At 40.0% G+C, this 7,235-nt stretch overlaps 1 long non-coding RNA gene across 1 annotated transcript in view; it reads right to left on the bottom strand.

The window, feature by feature from the left end:
* Nucleotides 1-1,831: 1,831 nt before the first annotated feature.
* LOC128340872 (uncharacterized) overlaps nt 1,832-7,235 on the bottom strand; it is a 181,218-nt gene continuing 175,814 nt past the window's right edge. The window contains exon 3 of the long non-coding RNA XR_008314050.1: nt 1,832-4,043. This is a non-coding gene — a long non-coding RNA (uncharacterized LOC128340872). The remainder of the gene's footprint in view (nt 4,044-7,235) is intronic.

The raw sequence follows: 7,235 nt of genomic DNA, 5'->3' as shown, positions 1-7,235 counted from the left end.
GGAAAGCAATTTTTCTTTCTTTCCCCTCCCTGCAAAAGTTTGTTTTGCATACAGGAATATGTCCATAGGACAAAAGGCCACTGAATAGCAATAAAACTTCACTGAAAGGAGAATGGTTTTTTTGGTGTCAATATCTGTTCAAGTGCAGCAAATGCCTGCTACATTCAAAGCAAAATCAGATAAAATGTGACCAAGCTCTACTGAAAACTCTCCAGCTGCGTGCTGTGTCTTCTGCAGCCCCCAACTAGACACTGCTTGAAAGCTTACAAGCAGTCATGACAGGGAACCTAAAGCTGCCTTTTTCTATGAGCCTTTTAAACATGACTTCTTGACTGTCTAGTTACAGCCACTTCAGACCCATCAGAATCATCTGGTTCCTCCATGTTCTAATGTTTAATTCTTTGTTTTGTTCCCGTTGCTCTGACCAGCACAGATCTGAATAATTTAAATGTGGCATGGACTTTCCCCACTGGAAGGCTTTTTCATCCTCCATTTTATAGTTGCCAATGTAATGAATATTGCAAATCACAATCTCAGTATTGCCTAACTGCCTTGTTTGGCATTGCTCAGTTGCTAATATATTCCCTCCCCCCCGCATATGATATTAACATTCAAAGGTAGATTGGGGGAAAGAATCAACAACTCAAGGGCAGTCAGTTTTTGACTTAAGAAGTAAAAGCAGGAACAAAACAGTGCTTTTTCCAAAAAGAAAGCGTGTCCTGAAGCTCTTTGGCCATTGGGACCCAACTCAGAGTTTGGAAACACAACACAGCAGATGTTTCTCAATTCATCCATCAGCTCTGTGAATACAAAGCAACTCTTGCTATTAATCTCAAAGAGACTGAACATTTAGTGAAATCTGTCCAGACTATATATTGATCCAAAGAACATTTGCAACAAGGTACTGCTAAAATCTAATTCAGGTCACCAGTCACTTACCAGGTTCCAAAATAAATGTTCACTACAATAGGAAGAACCTCAATTCTGCTTACCAAACCCATCTTTACATATTCACAAACAAAATCTTGACATGAGTAAATCATTCATTTAAAATACCAGTGCATTGCACTGATGAATGATGACATCAAAATGACAAACACTAGGGCTGACACGATACAGAAAATTACACAAAATAGTTCTATTGGAATTGAATGATCCTTTTAATTTCAATTTCAGCAACGCTGAATAATTTTTCTCATTATGTCATCCAAGAACTGTAATGGGTACTCTTTATTCACAATTCTCTGGATAAACTGGATATAGATAGTACTAGGAAGAATTAAGAAATGGTAGACAACAATAGAGTAGGAAAGTTCTACCTGGGTTTGGGAGCTGTGATTGCTCCCAATTCTAGGTTGTGTGGAAGCAAGGAGGAAAAGCTATCCAGGTTTTCCTCCTAGCTTGCTTCCACACAACTGCAAATTGGGAGCACACACAGCTCACAAACCCGGTTAGAACACAGTTTTTGATTGTGTGAATGACCTCAAAATATCAGAGAAGCACCACAGCTCAAGTATCATGCTCATTTGTTGTCTCTAGGAAGCATGTGTGGAAAGCTAGTGACCTGGAATAATTAAACTAAATAAAAAGACTGTGTCTTCTGGAAGACAAAAATAATTACATTTGCTTGAGCTGATTGAAAGACTCCAGAATGAAATGAATTAAAGATGCTGATAGTTTACTGAGAAGCTCCTGAAAACGTTGTGATGAAAGAAGCATTAGGTGTCAGAGTTGTTTTCTATGCCTGCTAGTCTTCTTCATGACATCAGAAATATTTTTGTAGTGTTTCAAATTGTTTGTCTTGCTTAAATCAGAAAACAGACTCAATGCCTCACCAACAAATTTTATATTTTATTTAAAGCAAAATGGTTTACAGATCTCTCTCAGTCTGTGGCCTCTCATCTCTCAAGTTAAGCAAGAAATGAGAGTTGCTCTTAACTTGTTCCTGGTTCCCCCCAGAAATCATAGCTTAATCCAGTCGTTCTTTTCATATTGCCATACATTTCTGTTCTGATTGCAAATACTGCAAAACACCGAGATTATAAATTTTATTGGACTAGCTGTTCTTCGAAATACTTCAAGGTAGCTTCAAGTTGTATAGAATTCTTCTTCAGGCTTAAGTGTTCCAAGCAAAAATACAAACGGATGCTTCATAGCTTCCTCTTTAGCTAGCTCGTGTCTGCACAATGTATAGTCTCTTACAAGGGTTCAATAAGCCACCTGTATATTGAGCCTTGCTAGGAAGCAGCATACAAATACAGGGAATAAATTAATACAAATAAACACAGGAAGATGCTTTGACCTAGTAGGCCAAAAGACAGCTGGAGGCCTCCATTAGCTTGATTGCATACCTGCCAACATGTCCCTCCTTTCCTGTTGAGGTGAATGCAAAAATAGGGACATGTTAGCAGGTATGTGATAGGCCAGAAGTCTAATCTATGCAGGTCTGATCTAGCCAAATAGTCCAGAGTTGTTCAGTTCCCCAAAACAATGTATATTTCTCATTCTCTGCTTTGTCTCTGAAGGCCAGTGTACCTTCAAAGCTTGCTATACAATTTTAAGACCTAGCTGGTCCAATAAATATTATTATCTTGCGTTATTATTATTATCTTGCGTTGTCTTTCTTCGGCTTTCCTAAGCCAAATAAATTGAGCCAAAATGTTCAGAAATTAAGAAATATAACTAAATTGGATTGCTATTTATGTAGGTTTTCCACAGACACAGAGGGCTGGCTCATGGTGGGGGAAAACCAGTACTTTTTCTCCCCAAAAATATGGAGTCAGGTACACAACTGAATGGAGAAATTTAGTGTGAATCATACTGTGACATTCACAGCATTTTCAGTCATTGCAACAGTTTGGGAAAATGCAGCTGTGATCACAGAAGTGATGTGTCTGCCACTCTGTAACCAGACAGTTTGCACTAAAGTTTATCCATATGGTTGTTTATTGGAGTACCCAAGTTTGTTTCTCCATATAACTCTCGGCCACTTCACACGAATGCCATTCATTTTGAATGACATTTGTGTGAACTGTCTCAAAGTCATATGGAGGAACAAAATAAACTTGGAAAACTGTGGATTTCAACCAAGTATTTGAATATAAAGTCAACTTTGCATAACTATAGAAGACCCCATTTATCTTCCATTAGAAAGAAAGCTAAACATTAGAAAATCTTCTACAACTCCCTGCTGCTCAAGGAAGAGTGAAAACTATCCTTGTGGGGGGTGGGGTGGGGGTGGGGAGTTGGTAAGATCCATTAGCAGATTAATATATCCATGGCAAGACATATTAGCCTGATTGGCTTTATGGCATAGGGTTGAGTTGGATGTTATTCCAAATGGAATGCTCCCAAGAGCTTTAATGAGAACTTCCTCTCAGGATTGGTGTTGTCTCTGACTGTGAAATAAGCTATTATTTACAAATCCATTTTACAATGGCAAAGGCTAGTGACACCATTACAAAGATAAATTGAAAATGTAATTGCTACTATACAATATTATTGCATTGCATTATGACCATGCTATGGTGCTGGGGACATATTTCAGCACTGCATGACAACGAACAAGAGAAGTCTCTGTGTTGCTTCACTTAATCCTGATGTCTCTGCTAGAAGTCTGCTGGGCCTTCATCCCAGGAAAATAATGCTGTTGCCTCCTAGAGCTGTGGAGTGCTGCATGAGGAATGAAGCTGATGCACCATGGTGAGTAGGTCCAGGCATGCCGACATTGTGGCATAGGTATAGGCAAATGTAATGTGGTGTGGAGTGGTTTAAATATAGGCATATATAGGCAGGGAAACTGGACAGCCAGTAGAGCTACAGGAGAGTCAGCAGGTGCCAAATGGAGTGGTACAAACACACACAGTTTTGTCAAAGAAAACAGAGCTGCTCAAGATTCCTTGAGGTTCAAGTGAAACAGGGAGCCCAACCAAGGTCACCTGGCTGCTGCTCTGCTGGAAGTCAGCTATATGGAGAATGGCTGTTGAATTCAGGCATGCAGAGACACCACTCTGCTGGTAATCCAGAAGTGATATGAGCTTCGTCTGTAGGGGACAAAGAATGATAGCAGCAATCAAAAGGCCGGAAGACACAGAGTCTTTTCAGATCTGCTGAGCAAAATTCTATTCCTATGTATTATGGCCATGACCCTGGCCATGTTGGGGATTCTCTCTTTTAACTTTTCAGATATGAATAGAGGAAAAGCCCCATGTAATCGTGGTGCTTTGCCTACCACAGCGAGTAACCTAGTAAACAGCTGGATTGTGTCTAGGAAGACAGACTCTTTATTATTTATTAAAATCACTTACAAGCTGCCTTTCCTGTACTCAAGGCAGCAGACGAGTATAAAAGCAAAATAAAGTCAATAAAAAACACGAAACGCTCTGAAATATAGTAAACAGTGAGACAGATACAAGTCAACAAAAACTACACTGCTGCACCAAATGCCAGCTGGAGGAGATGATCTTTACACCCGTTCCAGGAAGTGAAAGAGAGGAGGCTTTATAGGGTTACACGTAGTTTTCTTCACTTCCTCCTGATTCTCCTTGGGCATCTTTGGATTATCTAGAAGAACAGAAGCAGACGGGGAGAAGACAATTCTGAAAGCCATGTGTTGGGCAAGCATTCATTCTCCTTGACATGCCCATGGACAAATGGTAGCTCTGGGTACATGGGGGTGGTTAGCTATTCCTGGAGGTTTCCCAGACTGGTGTCTTTACTGCAGAAGTGGTGTAAATTAGGATGAGAGTATATAAAACATGTATAAGAATGTAAAAGTGAAAATAAACATAAATCAGAGCAAATCAAGGCCATTCACATTGCTGCTTTTTATTACAGTTGATTATGTTTAATTACTTTTTTCAAACATTGGTTTGTGCACACAGCAGCCCCCCCCCCCCCCCGATCCATCCCACTCATTTCTGGCCAATAGGGGTTGTAGAGAAGGCTCCCATTTCCTGCTTCCAGTTGGCACATTCACCTGTGCCCAGAAAGTAAAGAGACTCCCCAGGGGGTGGGTAGAAAGCTTCCTTCTGGAATGGAAGCAATTTCCATTCTTACTGTCTCCTGGAAATTCTTTTTAAATGACAATTCTCCAATGTTGTTCTTGTGCAAGAACACTAGAACACCAGTACACTAGAGCAGCTGGAAGATCTACCACATCACTACCTCATTGAAAAGGATACCTCATGGGACAGCAGAGCACTATGCAGGTGCCCTCCCAAGGCACTACAGAACTTTTATTCTTTCTCCATTTATGAAAGGAAATGTTGTTGGGCTGCTCTGCTGTATTGGTATACATTGGTATACATCTGATGTATTGGTATACGTTGGTATACAAGAACATTCTCTCTCTCTCTCTCTCTCTCTCTCTCTCTCTCTCTCTCTCTCTCTCTCTCTCTCTCTCTATATATATATATATATATATGAGAACATAGGCTTCCTGACCTCTACAAGACGCTCCAAACTTAGCTTTTTCTGTATACTGGGCATATACGGTAATCTCCCCTACCCCTGCATCCCCCCACTACAGAGCTTGAAACCCGATGTGGATTTTGCAGTAGCTGAACCTTCCTGTTGTTCTAGTGCACTGCTGTTAGAGCACTAGAACATGGATGAAAATAAAAAATAAATCAGAGCCAACACTCCCCAAAGGTAGCCACACCTCCAGCTCATACTTTATCTCAAGGGTCTCTCCATCTGGCTCCACAAAAGTGCCAGAGTATCACACACAACTGTTTTCGACACTCCCCCCAAAGTGCAACTTTTGAAAGATGCATATACAGGTGGCCCTTGTTATCCATGGCCCTGGCTCCTTCATTTTTATGTATCTGCGTTCAGGATATGTAACCTCACCTTGTTATCTGCGGACCTAAAAATCGCTTGACAGCTGGTGATCTAGGGAGCATGGTATGTTAATTTATTGTTCTTATTTATGCCTTCTTTGCCTCTTTTTGACCTCTGGGAATCTAACTCCCCAATTCCCATTCACTCAAGGTCTCGTTAGCCGCAGTTTCATTATCCACGGTTATAAGCGAGAACAGAATGCTTGCAGATAACAAGGGCAACTTGTATTATGCATTAATTGCTAACCATCACAAAAATAGCTGAATAATGCTGCTGGCTGCACCTTGCTATTACTGTTCTGAAGTTGCTGTAAATTCACCCCTTATCTGACATCCCCCCAATCCAATGCTTCTTGGGAAGTAGGAGTAAATCGCCGTTTGGAAAACTCCCTGTATTTCTTACAATAAATGACATAAATGTTGTAAATGACAATAAATGATAATAAATGACAATGTTGCATTGTGACGAAGTTCAAATGGATTGTTTTGCAATGTGCTTAGATGTGTCCTTTTAAATGTGTCCTATTAAAATGTAGTTATTTCAAGTTATTTTAACTAGCAATCTTTGTAATGCATTTTGCTGCTGATATCTAAATGTTGGATTCCCTTCAAGGATATCTGTAGGCTGAAAGACTTATATAGTTCTTGAACAGCAGGTATTAGTGCAGAATATGATATGTTTTGGAAATACAAAAGTAGGAACCAGCCGGGCTTGCTTCCTATTTTTTTTTTCTGGTACTAATCACCCACATGTCTGTAAAAACAGTATCTAACTTGCTTTGACATGCTAGGTAAGCCACTAGTCAAAGCTCTCTGATCAAGGACAGGGCCAACTTGAGATTTTTTGTCTCAAAGTAATTAAACTTCATGTTTTGCAGCAACAGTTATTGCTACTTTCAGTAACTGAATGAATAATAAAGAGAAGAAGACGACCAACAGCAACGTGGATGGACTCAATAATGACAGCGATGAATGCACCACTGAAAGACCTAAAAGTTGAGTTGAAGACAGATCATCCTGAAACAAATCTATCTATGTGGTTGCTTAGAGTACATTCATTGCTATCATAATCAAGTCCATCCATCTTGTTACTGGTCGTCTTCTTCTCTTTCCTTCAACATTTCCCAGCATTATGAACCCCTCAAGGGAGCTGGGTCTTCACAAGGTGTTAAAAGTATGATAATTTGAGCCTGGTCATTTGTACCTTGAGTGAAAATTTTGGACTGATTTGTTCTATGATCCATTTGTTTGTTTTCCTGGCTGTCCATGGTATCCTCAAAAGTCTTCTCCAGCATCAAAGTTCAAAAGCGTCAATACTTTTTCTATCCTACTTCTTCAAAGTCCAGCTTTCACATCCATAGAGTGTCATGGGAAAAACCATTGTCCAGACGA

The sequence above is a fragment of the Hemicordylus capensis genome, chromosome 1 (genome assembly GCF_027244095.1).
Source record: "Hemicordylus capensis ecotype Gifberg chromosome 1, rHemCap1.1.pri, whole genome shotgun sequence".
Lineage (NCBI taxonomy): Eukaryota > Metazoa > Chordata > Lepidosauria > Squamata > Cordylidae > Hemicordylus > Hemicordylus capensis.
Note: the sequence above shows the minus strand (reverse complement) of the source record. Positions and strands in the feature narration are given on the sequence as shown.